This window comes from Phyllobates terribilis, unplaced genomic scaffold (assembly GCF_046119375.1).
Source record: "Phyllobates terribilis strain yellow unplaced genomic scaffold, ASM4611937v1 Scaffold_2__4_contigs__length_985480577, whole genome shotgun sequence".
NCBI classification, from domain to species: domain Eukaryota; kingdom Metazoa; phylum Chordata; class Amphibia; order Anura; family Dendrobatidae; genus Phyllobates; species Phyllobates terribilis.
The window spans coordinates 38,871,606-38,888,731 of record NW_027362762.1 but is presented as its reverse complement, the minus strand read 5'-3'; positions in this window follow the sequence as shown (position 1 = coordinate 38,888,731).

Below are 17,126 nucleotides of genomic sequence, written 5' to 3'. Positions count from 1 at the left end.
TGCTGAGCTGTGTATCTAATCCTCCCCTGTGTGATACTGTCTGCTGAGCTGTGTATCTAACCATCTCATGTGTGATACTGTCTGCTGAGCCGTGTATCTAATCCTCTCCTGTGTGATACTCTCTGCTGAGCTGTGTATCTAATCCTCTGCTGTGTGATACTGTCTGCTGAGCTGTGTATCTAATCCTCTCCTGTGTGATACTGTCTGCTGAGCCGTGTATCTAATCCTATCCTGTGTGATACTGTCTGCTGAGCCGTGTATCTAATCCTATGTTGTGTGATACTGTCTGCTGAGCCATGTATCTAACCCTATGCTGTGTGATACTGTCTACTGAGCCGTGTATCTAATCCTATCCTGTGTGATACTGTCTGCTCAACCGTGTATCTAATCCTATCCTGTGTGATACTGTCGGCTGAGCCGCGTATCTAATCCCATCCTGTGTGATACTGTCTGCTGAGCCGTGTATCTAATCCTATCCTGTGTGATACTGTCGGCTGAGCCGTGTATCTAATCCTATGCTGTGTGATACGGTCTGCTGAGCCTTGTATCTAATCCTATGCTGTGTGATACGGTCTGCTGAGCCATGTATCTAATCTACTCCTGTGTGATACTGTCTGCTGAGCCACGTATCTAATCCTATCCTGTGTGATACTGTCTGCTGAGCTGTGTATCTAATCCTATCCTGTGTGATACTATCTGCTGAGCTGTGTATCTAATCCTATCCTGTGTGATACTGTCTGCTGAGCCATGTATCTAATCCTATCCTGTGTGATACTGTCTGCTGAGCCGTGTATCTAATCATCTCCTGTGTGATACTGTCTGCTGAGCAGTGTATCTAATACTCTCCTGTGTGATACTGTCTGCTGAGCCGTGTATCTAATCCTCTCCTGTGTGATACTGTCTGCTGAGCCGTGTATCTAATCCTCTCCTGTGTGATACTGTCTGCTGAGCCATGTAACTAATCCTATCCTGTGTGATACTATCTGCTGAGCCAAGTATCTAATCCTATCCTGTGTGATACTGTCTGCTGAGCAGTGTATCTAATACTCTCCTGTGTGATACTGTCTGCTGAGCCGTGTATCTAATCCTCTCCTGTGTGATACTGTCTGCTGAGCCGTGTATCTAATCCTATCCTGTGTGATACTGTCTGCTTGGCCGTGTATCTAATCCTCTCCTGTGTGATACTGTCTGCTGTGCTATGTATCTAATCCTATTGTGTGTGTGATACTATCTGCTGAGCCGTGTATCTAATCCTATCCTGTGTGATACTGTCAGCTGAGCCATGTATCTCATCCTCTCCTGTGTGATACTGTCTGCTGAGCCGTGTATCTAATCCTATCCTGTGTGATACTGTCTGCTGAGCTGTGTATCTAATCCTCTCCTGTGTGATACTGTCTGCTGAGACGTGTATCTAATCCTATTGTGTGTGTGATACTATCTGCTGAGCCGTGTATCTAATCCTATCCTGTGTGATACTGTCAGCTGAGCCATGTATCTCATCCTCTCCTGTGTGATACTGTCTGCTGAGCCGTGTATCTAATCCTATCCTGTGTGATACTGTCTGCTGAGCCGTGTATCTAATCCTCTCCTGTGTGATTCCGTCTGCTGAGCTGTGTATCTAAACCTATCCTGTGTGATACCATCTGCTGAGCCATGTATCTAATCCTATTGTGTGTGTGATACTGTCAGCGGAGCCGTGTATCTAATCCTATCCTGTGTGATACCGTCTGCTGAGCCGTATATCTAATCCTATCCTGTGTGATACTGTCTGCTGAGCCGTGTATCTAATCATATGCTGTGTGATACCGTCTGCTGAGCCATGTATCTAATCCTCTCCTGTGTGATGCCATCTGCTGAGCCGTGTATCTAATCCTCTCCTGTGTGATACTGTCTGCTGAGCCGTGTATCTAATCCTATCCTGTGTGATACTGTCTGCTGAGCTGTGTATCTAATCCTCTCATGTGTGATACTGTCTGCTGAGCCGTGTATCTAATCCTATCCTGTGTGATACCGTCTGCTGAGCCATGTATCTAATCCTATTGTGTGTGTGATGCTGTCTGCTGAGCCGTGTATCTAATCCCATCCTGTGTGATACTGTCTGCTTAGCCGTGTATCTAATCCTATGCTGTGTGATACTGTCTGCTGAGCTGTGTATCTAATCCTCTCCTGAGTGATACTGTCTGCTGAGCCGTGTATCTAATCCTATCCTGTGTGATACCGTCTGCTGAGCCGTGTATCTAATCCTATCCTGTGTGATACTGTCTGCTGAGCTGTGTATCTAATCCTATCCTGTGTGATACTGTCGGCTGAGCCGTGTATCTAATCCTATCCTGTGTGATACTGTCTGCTGAGACGTGTATCTAATCCTATCCTGTGTGATACTGTCGGCTGAGCCGTGTATCTAATCCTCTCCTGTGTGATACTGTCTGCTGAGCCGTGTATCTAATCCTCTCCTGTGTGATACTGTCTGCTGAGCCGTGTATCTAATCCTCTCCTGTGTGATACTGTCTGCTGAGCCGTGTATCTAATCCTCTCCTGTGTGATACTGTCTGCTGAGCCGTGTATCTCATCCTCTCCTGTGTGATACTGTCTGCTGAGCCGTGTATCTAATCCTATGCTGTGTGATACTATCTGCTGAGCCGTGTATCTAATCCTATCCTGTGTTATACTGTCTGCTGAGCCGTGTATCTAATCCTATGCTGTGTGATACTGTCTGCTGAGCTGTGTATCTAATCCTATCCTGTGTGATACTGTCTGCTGAGCTGTGTATCTAATCCTATCCTGTGTGATACTGTCTGCTGAGCCGTGTATCTAACCCTCTCATGTGTGATACTGTCTGCTGAGCCATGTATCTAATCCTCTCCAGTGTGATACTATCTGCTGAGCCGTGTATCTAATCCTATCCTGTGTGATTCTGTCTGCTGAGCCGTGTATCTAATCCTATGCTGTGTGATACTGTCTGCTGAGCCGTGTATCTAATCCTATCCTGTGTGATACTGTCAGCTGAGCCATGTATCTCATCCTCTCCTGTGTGATACTGTCTGCTGAGCCATGTATCTCATCCTCTCCTGTGTGATACTGTCTTCTGAGCCGTGTATCTAATCCTATGCTGTGTGATACTATCTGCTGAGCCGTGTATCTAATCCTCTACTGTGTGATACTGTCTGCTGAGCTGTGTATCTAATCCTCTCCTGTGTGATACTGTCTGCTGAGCTGTGTATCTAACCCTCTCATGTGTGATACTGTCTGCTGAGCCGTGTATCTAATCCTATCCTGTGTGATACTGTCTGCTGAGCTGTGTATCTAACCCTCTCATGTGTGATACTGTCTGCTCAGCCGTGTATCTAATCCTATCCTGTGTGATACTGTCTGCTGAGCCATGTATCTAATCCTCTCCTGTGTGATACCGTCTGCTGAGCCGTGTATCTAATCCTCTCCTGTGTGATACCGTCTGCTGAGCCATGTATCTAATCCAATTGTGTGTGTGATACTATCTGCTGAGCCGTGTATCTAATCCTCTCCTGTATGATACCGTCTGCTGAGCCATGTGTCTAATCCTATTGTGTGTGTGATACTGTCAGCTGAGCTGTGTATCTAATCCTCTCCTGTGTGATACTGTCAGCTGAGCCGTGTATCTAATCCTATCCTGTGTGATACTGTCTGCTGAGCCATGTATCTAATCATATCCTGTGTGATACTGTCTACTGAGCCGTGTATCTAATTCTATCCTGTGTGATACTGTCTGCTGAGCCATTTATCTAATCCTATCCTGTGTGATACTGTGTGCTGAGCCGTGTATTTAATCCTATCCTGCGTGATACCATCTGCTGAGCTGTGTATCTAATGCTATCCTGTGTGATACTGTCTGCTGAGATGTGTATCTAATCCTATCCTGTGTGATACTGTCTGCTGAGCCATTTATCTAATCCTCTCCTGTGTGATACTGTCTGCTGAGCCGTGTATTTAATCCTATCCTGCGTGATACCATCTGCTGAGCTGTGTATCTAATGCTATCCTGTGTGATACTGTCTGCTGAGATGTGTATCTAATCCTATCCTGTGTGATACTGTCTGCTGAGCTGTGTATCTAATGCTATCCTGTGTGATACCGTCTGCTGAGCCGTGTATCTAATCCTATCCTGTGTGATACTGTCTGCTGAGCTGTGTATCTAATCCTCTCCTGTGTTATAATGTCTGCTGAGCTGTGTATCTAATCCTCTCCTGTGTGATACTATCTGCTGAGCCGTGTATCTAATCCTATCCTGTGTGATACTGTCTGCTGAGCTGTGTATCTAATGCTATCCTGTGTGATACTGTCTGCTGAGCCGTGTATCTAATCCTATCCTGTGTGATACTGTCTGCTGAGCTGTGTATCTAATCCTATCCTGTGTGATACTATCTGCTGAGCCGTGTATCTAATCCTCTCCTGTGTGATACTGTCTGCTGAGCTGTGTATCTAATCCTATCCTGTGTGATACTATCTGCTGAGCCGTGTATCTAATCCTATCCTGTGTGATACTGTCTGCTGAGCTGTGTATCTAATCCTATCCTGTGTGATACTGTCTGCTGAGCCGTGTATCTAATCCTCTCCTGTGTGATACTGTCTGCTGAGCCGTGTATCTAATCCTCTCCTGTGTGATACTGTGATACCATCTGCTGAGCCGTGTATCTAATCCTCTCCTGTGTGATACCGTCTGCTGAGCTGTGTATCGAATCCTATCCTGTGTGATACTGTCTGCTGAGCTGTGTATCTAATCCTAACCTGTGTGATACTGCCTGCTGAGCTGTGTATCTAATCCGCTCCTGCGTGATACCATCTGCTGAGCCGTGTATCTAATCCTATCCTGTGTGATACTGTCTGCTGAGCCGTGTATCTAATCCTCTCCTGTGTGATACTGTCTGCTGAGCCGTGTATCTAATCCTCTCCTGTGTGATACTGTGATACCATCTGCTGAGCCGTGTATCTAATCCTCTCCTGTGTGATACCGTCTGCTGAGCTGTGTATCGAATCCTATCCTGTGTGATACTGTCTGCTGAGCTGTGTATCTAATCCTATCCTGTGTGATACTGTCTGCTGAGCTGTGTATCTAATCCTATCCTGTGTGATACCACCTGCTGAGCCGTGTATCTAATCCTATTCTGTGTGATACTGTCTGCTGAGCCGTGTATCTAATCCTATCCTGTGTGATACCGTATGCTGAGCTGTGTATCGAATCCTATCCTGTGTGATACTGTCTGCTGAGCTGTGTATCTAATACTTCCCTGTGTGATACTGTCTACTGAGCCGTGTATCTAATCCTATCCTGTGTGATACCGTATGCTGAGCTGTGTATCGAATCCTATCCTGTGTGATACTGTCTGCTGAGCTGTGTATCTAATCCTATCCTGTGTGATACCACCTGCTGAGCCGTGTATCTAATCCTATTCTGTGTGATACTGTCTGCTGAGCTGTGTATCTAATCCTATCCTGTGTGATACCACCTGCTGAGCCATGTATCTAACTCTCTCCTGTGTGATACCATCTGCTGAGCTGTGTATCTAATCGTCTCCTGTGTGATACTGTCTGCTGAGATGTGTATCTAATCCTCTCCTGTGTGATACTGTCTGCTGAGCTATGTATCTAATCCTCTCCTGTGTGATACTGTCTGTTGAGCCGTGTATCTAATCCTATCCTGTGTGATACTATCTGCTGAGCCGTGTATCTAATCCTATCCTGTGTGATACTGTCTGCTGAGCCCTGTATCTAATCCTATCCTGTGTGATACTCTCTGCTGAGCCGTGTATCTAATCCTATCCTGTGTGATACTGTCTGCTGAGCCGTGTATCTAATCCTCTCCTGTGTGATACTGTCTGCTGAACCGTGTATCTAATCCTATGCTGTGTGATACTGTCTACTGATCTGTATCTAATCCTATCCTGTGTGATACTGTCTGCTGAGCCGTGTATCTAATCCTATCCTGTGTGATACTGTCTGCTGAGCCGTGTATCTAATCCTACCCTGTGTGATACTGTCTGCTGAGCCGTTTATCTAATCCTATTCTGTGTGATACTGTCTGCTGAGCCATGTATCTAACTCTCTCCTGTGTGATATACTCTGCTGAGCCGTGTATCTAATCCTCTCCTGTGTGATACTCTCTGCTGAGCCGTGTATCTAATCCTATTGTGTGTGATACTGTCTGCTGGGCCGTGTATCTAATCCTCTCCTGCGTGATACTGTCTGCTGATCTGTATCTAATCCTTCCCTATGTGATACTGTCTGCTGATCTGTATCTAATCCTTCCCTATGTGATACTGTCTGCTGAGTTGTGTATCTAATCCTATCCTGTGTAATACTGTCTGCTGAGCCGTGTATCTAATCCTATCCTGTGTGATACTCTCTGCTGAGCCGTGTATCTAATCCTATCCTGTGCGATAACGTCTGCTGAGCCGTGTATCTAATCCTATCCTGTGTGATACTGTCTGCTAAGCCGTGTATCTAATCCTATCCTGTGTGATACCATCTGCTGAGCCGTGTATCTAATCCTATCCTGTGTGATACTGTCTGCTGAGCTGTGAATCTCATCCTATCCTGTGTGATACTGTCTGCTGAGCCGTGTATCTAATCCTATTCTGTTTGATACTGTCTGCTGAGCCGTGTATCTAATCCTATCCTGTGTGATACTGTCTGCTGAGCCGTGTATCTAATCCTATTCTGTTTGATACTGTCTGCTGAGCCATGTATCTAATCATCTCCTGTGTGATACTGTCTGATGAGCCGTGTATCTAATCCTCTCCTGTGTGATACTGTCTGCTGAGCCGTGTATCTAATCCTCTCCTGTGTGATACTGTCTGCTGAGCTGTGTATCTAATCCTATCCTGTGTGATACTTTCTGCTGAGCTGTGCATCTAATCCTATCCTGTGTGATACTGTCTGCTGAGCCGTGTATCTAATCCTATCCTGTGTGATACTGTCTGCTGAGCCATGTATCTAATCCTATCCTGTGTGATACCGTCTGCTGACCCGTGTATCTAATCCTATCCTGTGTGATACCGTCTGCTGACCGCTGTATCTAATCCTGTCCTGTGTGATACTGTCTGCTGAGCTGTGTATCTAATCGTATCCTGTGTGATACTGTCTGCTGAGCAGTGTATCTAATCCTCTCTTGTGTGATACTGTCTGCTGAGCCGTGTATCTAATCATATCCTGTGTGATACTGTCTGCTGAGCCGTGTATCTAATCCTATCCTGTGTGATACCGTCTGCTGAGCCATGTATCTAATCCTATCCTGTGTGATACTGTGTGCTGAGCCGTGTATCTAATCCTATGCTGTGTGATACTGTCTGCTGAGCCGTGTATCTAATCCTCTCACGTGTGATACTGTCTGCTGAGACGTGTATCTAATCCTCTCCTGTGTGATAGTGTCTGCTGATCCATGTATCTAATCCTCTCCTGTGTGATACTGTCTGTGAGCCGTATATCTAATCCTCTCCTGTGTGATACTGTCTGTATCTAATCCTATCCTGTGTGATACTGTCTGCGAAGCCGTGTATCTAATCCTGTCCTGTGTGATACTATCTGCTGAGCCGTGTATCTAATCCTATCCTGTGTGATACTGTCTGCTGAGCTTTATCTGATCCTATAATGTGTGATACTGTCTGCTGAGCCGTGTATCTAACCCTCTCCTGTGTGATACTGTCTGCTGAGCCGTGTATCTAATCCTCTCCTGTGTGATACTGTCTGCTGAGCTGTGTATATAATCCTCTCCTGTGTGATACTGTCTGCTGAGAAGTGTATCTAATCCTATCCTGTGTGATACTGTCTGCTGAGAAGTGTATCTAATCCTATCCTGTGTAATACTGTCTGCTGAGCCGTGTATCTAATCCTATCCTGTGTGATACTGTCTGCTGAGAAGTGTATCTAATCCTCTCCTGTGTGATACTGTGTGCTGAGCCATGTATCTAATCCTATCCTGTTTGATACTGTCGGCTGAGCAGTGTATCTAATCCTATCCTGTGTGATACTATCTGCTGAGCCGTGTATCTAATCCTCTCCTGTGTGATACCGTCTGCTGAGCCGTATATTTAACCCTATGCTGTGTGATACTGTCTGCTGAGCCGTGTATCTAATCCTCTCCTGTGTGCTACTGTCTGCTGAGCCGTGTATCTAATCCTCTCCTGTGTGATACTGTCTGCTGAGCCGTGTATCTAATCCTATCCTGTGTGATACTATCTGCTGAGCCGTGTATCTAATCCTCTCCTGTGTGATACTGTCTGATGAGCTGTGTATCTAATCCTATCCTGTGTGATACTGTCTGCTGAGCCGTGTATCTAATCCTATGCTGTGTGATACTGTCTGCTGAGCCGTGTCTCTAATCCTATCCTGTGTGATACTGTCTGCTGAGCCGTGTATCTAATCCTATGCTGTGTGATACTGTCTGCTGAGCTGTGTATCTAATCCTATCCTGTGTGATACTGTCTGCTGAGCCGTGTATCTAATCCTATGCTGTGTGATACTGTCTGCTGAGCCGTGTATCTAATCCTATCCTGTGTGATGCTGTCTGCTGAGCTGTGTATCTAATCCTCCCCTGTGTGATACTGTCTGCTGAGCTGTGTATCTAACCATCTCATGTGTGATACTGTCTGCTGAGCCGTGTATCTAATCCTCTCCTGTGTGATACTCTCTGCTGAGCTGTGTATCTAATCCTCTGCTGTGTGATACTGTCTGCTGAGCTGTGTATCTAATCCTCTCCTGTGTGATACTGTCTGCTGAGCCGTGTATCTAATCCTATCCTGTGTGATACTGTCTGCTGAGCCGTGTATCTAATCCTATGTTGTGTGATACTGTCTGCTGAGCCATGTATCTAACCCTATGCTGTGTGATACTGTCTACTGAGCCGTGTATCTAATCCTATCCTGTGTGATACTGTCTGCTCAACCGTGTATCTAATCCTATCCTGTGTGATACTGTCGGCTGAGCCGCGTATCTAATCCCATCCTGTGTGATACTGTCTGCTGAGCCGTGTATCTAATCCTATCCTGTGTGATACTGTCGGCTGAGCCGTGTATCTAATCCTATGCTGTGTGATACGGTCTGCTGAGCCTTGTATCTAATCCTATGCTGTGTGATACGGTCTGCTGAGCCATGTATCTAATCTACTCCTGTGTGATACTGTCTGCTGAGCCACGTATCTAATCCTATCCTGTGTGATACTGTCTGCTGAGCTGTGTATCTAATCCTATCCTGTGTGATACTATCTGCTGAGCTGTGTATCTAATCCTATCCTGTGTGATACTGTCTGCTGAGCCATGTATCTAATCCTATCCTGTGTGATACTGTCTGCTGAGCCGTGTATCTAATCATCTCCTGTGTGATACTGTCTGCTGAGCAGTGTATCTAATACTCTCCTGTGTGATACTGTCTGCTGAGCCGTGTATCTAATCCTCTCCTGTGTGATACTGTCTGCTGAGCCGTGTATCTAATCCTCTCCTGTGTGATACTGTCTGCTGAGCCATGTAACTAATCCTATCCTGTGTGATACTATCTGCTGAGCCAAGTATCTAATCCTATCCTGTGTGATACTGTCTGCTGAGCAGTGTATCTAATACTCTCCTGTGTGATACTGTCTGCTGAGCCGTGTATCTAATCCTCTCCTGTGTGATACTGTCTGCTGAGCCGTGTATCTAATCCTATCCTGTGTGATACTGTCTGCTTGGCCGTGTATCTAATCCTCTCCTGTGTGATACTGTCTGCTGTGCTATGTATCTAATCCTATTGTGTGTGTGATACTATCTGCTGAGCCGTGTATCTAATCCTATCCTGTGTGATACTGTCAGCTGAGCCATGTATCTCATCCTCTCCTGTGTGATACTGTCTGCTGAGCCGTGTATCTAATCCTATCCTGTGTGATACTGTCTGCTGAGCTGTGTATCTAATCCTCTCCTGTGTGATACTGTCTGCTGAGACGTGTATCTAATCCTATTGTGTGTGTGATACTATCTGCTGAGCCGTGTATCTAATCCTATCCTGTGTGATACTGTCAGCTGAGCCATGTATCTCATCCTCTCCTGTGTGATACTGTCTGCTGAGCCGTGTATCTAATCCTATCCTGTGTGATACTGTCTGCTGAGCCGTGTATCTAATCCTCTCCTGTGTGATTCCGTCTGCTGAGCTGTGTATCTAAACCTATCCTGTGTGATACCATCTGCTGAGCCATGTATCTAATCCTATTGTGTGTGTGATACTGTCAGCGGAGCCGTGTATCTAATCCTATCCTGTGTGATACCGTCTGCTGAGCCGTATATCTAATCCTATCCTGTGTGATACTGTCTGCTGAGCCGTGTATCTAATCATATGCTGTGTGATACCGTCTGCTGAGCCATGTATCTAATCCTCTCCTGTGTGATGCCATCTGCTGAGCCGTGTATCTAATCCTCTCCTGTGTGATACTGTCTGCTGAGCCGTGTATCTAATCCTATCCTGTGTGATACTGTCTGCTGAGCTGTGTATCTAATCCTCTCATGTGTGATACTGTCTGCTGAGCCGTGTATCTAATCCTATCCTGTGTGATACCGTCTGCTGAGCCATGTATCTAATCCTATTGTGTGTGTGATGCTGTCTGCTGAGCCGTGTATCTAATCCCATCCTGTGTGATACTGTCTGCTTAGCCGTGTATCTAATCCTATGCTGTGTGATACTGTCTGCTGAGCTGTGTATCTAATCCTCTCCTGAGTGATACTGTCTGCTGAGCCGTGTATCTAATCCTATCCTGTGTGATACCGTCTGCTGAGCCGTGTATCTAATCCTATCCTGTGTGATACTGTCTGCTGAGCTGTGTATCTAATCCTATCCTGTGTGATACTGTCGGCTGAGCCGTGTATCTAATCCTATCCTGTGTGATACTGTCTGCTGAGACGTGTATCTAATCCTATCCTGTGTGATACTGTCGGCTGAGCCGTGTATCTAATCCTCTCCTGTGTGATACTGTCTGCTGAGCCGTGTATCTAATCCTCTCCTGTGTGATACTGTCTGCTGAGCCGTGTATCTAATCCTCTCCTGTGTGATACTGTCTGCTGAGCCGTGTATCTAATCCTCTCCTGTGTGATACTGTCTGCTGAGCCGTGTATCTCATCCTCTCCTGTGTGATACTGTCTGCTGAGCCGTGTATCTAATCCTATGCTGTGTGATACTATCTGCTGAGCCGTGTATCTAATCCTATCCTGTGTTATACTGTCTGCTGAGCCGTGTATCTAATCCTATGCTGTGTGATACTGTCTGCTGAGCTGTGTATCTAATCCTATCCTGTGTGATACTGTCTGCTGAGCTGTGTATCTAATCCTATCCTGTGTGATACTGTCTGCTGAGCCGTGTATCTAACCCTCTCATGTGTGATACTGTCTGCTGAGCCATGTATCTAATCCTCTCCAGTGTGATACTATCTGCTGAGCCGTGTATCTAATCCTATCCTGTGTGATTCTGTCTGCTGAGCCGTGTATCTAATCCTATGCTGTGTGATACTGTCTGCTGAGCCGTGTATCTAATCCTATCCTGTGTGATACTGTCAGCTGAGCCATGTATCTCATCCTCTCCTGTGTGATACTGTCTGCTGAGCCATGTATCTCATCCTCTCCTGTGTGATACTGTCTTCTGAGCCGTGTATCTAATCCTATGCTGTGTGATACTATCTGCTGAGCCGTGTATCTAATCCTCTACTGTGTGATACTGTCTGCTGAGCTGTGTATCTAATCCTCTCCTGTGTGATACTGTCTGCTGAGCCGTGTATCTAATCCTATCCTGTGTGATACTGTCTGCTGAGCTGTGTATCTAACCCTCTCATGTGTGATACTGTCTGCTGAGCCGTGTATCTAATCCTATCCTGTGTGATACTGTCTGCTGAGCTGTGTATCTAACCCTCTCATGTGTGATACTGTCTGCTCAGCCGTGTATCTAATCCTATCCTGTGTGATACTGTCTGCTGAGCCATGTATCTAATCCTCTCCTGTGTGATACCGTCTGCTGAGCCGTGTATCTAATCCTCTCCTGTGTGATACCGTCTGCTGAGCCATGTATCTAATCCAATTGTGTGTGTGATACTATCTGCTGAGCCGTGTATCTAATCCTCTCCTGTATGATACCGTCTGCTGAGCCATGTGTCTAATCCTATTGTGTGTGTGATACTGTCAGCTGAGCTGTGTATCTAATCCTCTCCTGTGTGATACTGTCAGCTGAGCCGTGTATCTAATCCTATCCTGTGTGATACTGTCTGCTGAGCCATGTATCTAATCATATCCTGTGTGATACCGTCTACTGAGCCGTGTATCTAATTCTATCCTGTGTGATACTGTCTGCTGAGCCATTTATCTAATCCTATCCTGTGTGATACTGTGTGCTGAGCCGTGTATTTAATCCTATCCTGCGTGATACCATCTGCTGAGCTGTGTATCTAATGCTATCCTGTGTGATACTGTCTGCTGAGATGTGTATCTAATCCTATCCTGTGTGATACTGTCTGCTGAGCTGTGTATCTAATGCTATCCTGTGTGATACCGTCTGCTGAGCCGTGTATCTAATCCTATCCTGTGTGATACTGTCTGCTGAGCTGTGTATCTAATCCTCTCCTGTGTTATAATGTCTGCTGAGCTGTGTATCTAATCCTCTCCTGTGTGATACTATCTGCTGAGCCGTGTATCTAATCCTATCCTGTGTGATACTGTCTGCTGAGCTGTGTATCTAATGCTATCCTGTGTGATACTGTCTGCTGAGCCGTGTATCTAATCCTATCCTGTGTGATACTGTCTGCTGAGCTGTGTATCTAATCCTATCCTGTGTGATACTATCTGCTGAGCCGTGTATCTAATCCTCTCCTGTGTGATACTGTCTGCTGAGCTGTGTATCTAATCCTATCCTGTGTGATACTATCTGCTGAGCCGTGTATCTAATCCTATCCTGTGTGATACTGTCTGCTGAGCTGTGTATCTAATCCTATCCTGTGTGATACTGTCTGCTGAGCCGTGTATCTAATCCTCTCCTGTGTGATACTGTCTGCTGAGCCGTGTATCTAATCCTCTCCTGTGTGATACTGTGATACCATCTGCTGAGCCGTGTATCTAATCCTCTCCTGTGTGATACCGTCTGCTGAGCTGTGTATCGAATCCTATCCTGTGTGATACTGTCTGCTGAGCTGTGTATCTAATCCTAACCTGTGTGATACTGCCTGCTGAGCTGTGTATCTAATCCGCTCCTGCGTGATACCATCTGCTGAGCCGTGTATCTAATCCTATCCTGTGTGATACTGTCTGCTGAGCCGTGTATCTAATCCTCTCCTGTGTGATACTGTCTGCTGAGCCGTGTATCTAATCCTCTCCTGTGTGATACTGTGATACCATCTGCTGAGCCGTGTATCTAATCCTCTCCTGTGTGATACCGTCTGCTGAGCTGTGTATCGAATCCTATCCTGTGTGATACTGTCTGCTGAGCTGTGTATCTAATCCTATCCTGTGTGATACTGTCTGCTGAGCTGTGTATCTAATCCTATCCTGTGTGATACCACCTGCTGAGCCGTGTATCTAATCCTATTCTGTGTGATACTGTCTGCTGAGCCGTGTATCTAATCCTATCCTGTGTGATACCGTATGCTGAGCTGTGTATCGAATCCTATCCTGTGTGATACTGTCTGCTGAGCTGTGTATCTAATCCTTCCCTGTGTGATACTGTCTACTGAGCCGTGTATCTAATCCTATCCTGTGTGATACCGTATGCTGAGCTGTGTATCGAATCCTATCCTGTGTGATACTGTCTGCTGAGCTGTGTATCTAATCCTATCCTGTGTGATACCACCTGCTGAGCCGTGTATCTAATCCTATTCTGTGTGATACTGTCTGCTGAGCTGTGTATCTAATCCTATCCTGTGTGATACCACCTGCTGAGCCGTGTATCTAACTCTCTCCTGTGTGATACCATCTGCTGAGCTGTGTATCTAATCGTCTCCTGTGTGATACTGTCTGCTGAGATGTGTATCTAATCCTCTCCTGTGTGATACTGTCTGCTGAGCTATGTATCTAATCCTCTCCTGTGTGATACTGTCTGTTGAGCCGTGTATCTAATCCTATCCTGTGTGATACTATCTGCTGAGCCGTGTATCTAATCCTATCCTGTGTGATACTGTCTGCTGAGCCCTGTATCTAATCCTATCCTGTGTGATACTCTCTGCTGAGCCGTGTATCTAATCCTATCCTGTGTGATACTGTCTGCTGAGCCGTGTATCTAATCCTCTCCTGTGTGATACTGTCTGCTGAACCGTGTATCTAATCCTATGCTGTGTGATACTGTCTACTGATCTGTATCTAATCCTATCCTGTGTGATACTGTCTGCTGAGCCGTGTATCTAATCCTATCCTGTGTGATACTGTCTGCTGAGCCGTGTATCTAATCCTACCCTGTGTGATACTGTCTGCTGAGCCGTTTATCTAATCCTATTCTGTGTGATACTGTCTGCTGAGCCGTGTATCTAATCCTATTCTGTTTGATACTGTCTGCTGAGCCGTGTATCTAATCCTATCCTGTGTGATACTGTCTGCTGAGCCGTGTATCTAATCCTATTCTGTTTGATACTGTCTGCTGAGCCATGTATCTAATCATCTCCTGTGTGATACTGTCTGATGAGCCGTGTATCTAATCCTCTCCTGTGTGATACTGTCTGCTGAGCCGTGTATCTAATCCTCTCCTGTGTGATACTGTCTGCTGAGCTGTGTATCTAATCCTATCCTGTGTGATACTTTCTGCTGAGCTGTGCATCTAATCCTATCCTGTGTGATACTGTCTGCTGAGCCGTGTATCTAATCCTATCCTGTGTGATACTGTCTGCTGAGCCATGTATCTAATCCTATCCTGTGTGATACCGTCTGCTGACCCGTGTATCTAATCCTATCCTGTGTGATACCGTCTGCTGACCGCTGTATCTAATCCTGTCCTGTGTGATACTGTCTGCTGAGCTGTGTATCTAATCGTATCCTGTGTGATACTGTCTGCTGAGCAGTGTATCTAATCCTCTCTTGTGTGATACTGTCTGCTGAGCCGTGTATCTAATCCTATCCTGTGTGATACTGTCTGCTGAGCCGTGTATCTAATCCTATCCTGTGTGATACCGTCTGCTGAGCCATGTATCTAATCCTATCCTGTGTGATACTGTGTGCTGAGCCGTGTATCTAATCCTATGCTGTGTGATACTGTCTGCTGAGCCGTGTATCTAATCCTCTCACGTGTGATACTGTCTGCTGAGACGTGTATCTAATCCTCTCCTGTGTGATAGTGTCTGCTGATCCATGTATCTAATCCTCTCCTGTGTGATACTGTCTGTGAGCCGTATATCTAATCCTCTCCTGTGTGATACTGTCTGTATCTAATCCTATCCTGTGTGATACTGTCTGCTGAGCCGTGTATCTAATCCTGTCCTGTGTGATACTATCTGCTGAGCCGTGTATCTAATCCTATCCTGTGTGATACTGTCTGCTGAGCTTTATCTGATCCTATAATGTGTGATACTGTCTGCTGAGCCGTGTATCTAACCCTCTCCTGTGTGATACTGTCTGCTGAGCCGTGTATCTAATCCTCTCCTGTGTGATACTGTCTGCTGAGCTGTGTATCTAACCCTCTCCTGTGTGATACTGTCTGCTGAGCCGTGTATCTAATCCTATCCTTTGTGATACCGTCTGCTGAGCCGTGTATCTAATCCTAACCTGTGTGATACTGTCTGCTGAGCCGTGTATCTAATCCTATCCTGTGTGATACTGTCTGCTGAGCCGTGTATCTAATCCTATGCTGTGTGATACTGTCTGCTGAGCCGTGTATCTAATCCTATCCTGTGTGATACTGTCTGCTGAGCTGTGTAGCTAATCCTATCCTGTGTGATACTGTCTGCTGAGCTGTGTAGCTAATCCTATCCTGTGTGATACTGTCTGCTGAGCTGTGTATCTAATCCTGTCCAGTGTGATACTGTCTGCTGAGCCATGTATCTAATCCTGTCCTGTGTGATACTGTCTGCTGAGCTATGTATCTAATCCTATCCTGTGTGATACTGTCTGCTGAGCTGTGTATCTAATCCTAACCTGTGTGATACTGTCTGCTGAGCCGTGTATCTAATCCTATCCTGTGTGATACTGTCTGCTGAACTGTGTATCTAACCCTCTCCTGTGTGATACTGTCTGCTGAGCCGTGTATCTAATCCTCTCCTGTGTGATACTATCTGCTGAGCCGTGTATCTAATCCTATCCTGTGTGATACTGTCTGCTGAGCCGTGTATCTAATCCTCTCACGTGTGATACTGTCTGCTGAGACGTGTATCTAATCCTCTCCTGTGTGATACTGTCTGCTGAGCCATGTATCTAATCCTCTCCTGTGTGATACTGTCTGCTGAGCTGTGTATCCAACCCTCTCCTGTGTGATACTGTCTGCTGAGCCGTGTATCTAATCCTCTCACGTGTGATACTGTCTGCTGAGCCATGTATCTAATCCTGTCCTTTGTGATACCGTCTTCTGAGCCGTGTATCTAATCCTATCCTGTGTGATACTCTCTGCTGAGCCGTGTATCTAATCCTCTCCTGTGTGATACTGTCTGTATCTAATCCTATCCTGTGTGATACTGTCTGCTGAGCCGTGTATCTAATCCTGTCCTGTGTGATACTGTCTGCTGATCTGTATCTAATCCTATCCTGTGTGATAGTGTCTGCTGAGCTGTGTATCTAATCCTATCCTGTGTGATACTGTTTGCTGAGCCGTGTATCTAACCCTATCCTGTGTGATACTGTCTGCTGAGCCGTGTATCTAATCCTACCCTGTGTGATACCGTCTGCTGAGCCGTGTATCTAATCCTATCTTGTGTGATACTGTCTGCTGATCTGTATCTAACCCTATCCTGTGTGATACTGTCTGCTGAGCCGTGTATCTAATCCTACCCTGTGTGATACCGTCTGCTGAGCCGTGTATCTAATCCTATCCTGTGTGATACTGTCTGCTGATCTGTATCTAATCCTATCCTGTGTGATACTGTCTGCTGATCTGTATCTAATCCTATCCTGTGTGGTACTGTCTGCTGAGCCGTGTATCTAATCCTATCCTGTGTGATACTGTCTGCTGAGCCGTGTATCTAATCCTAC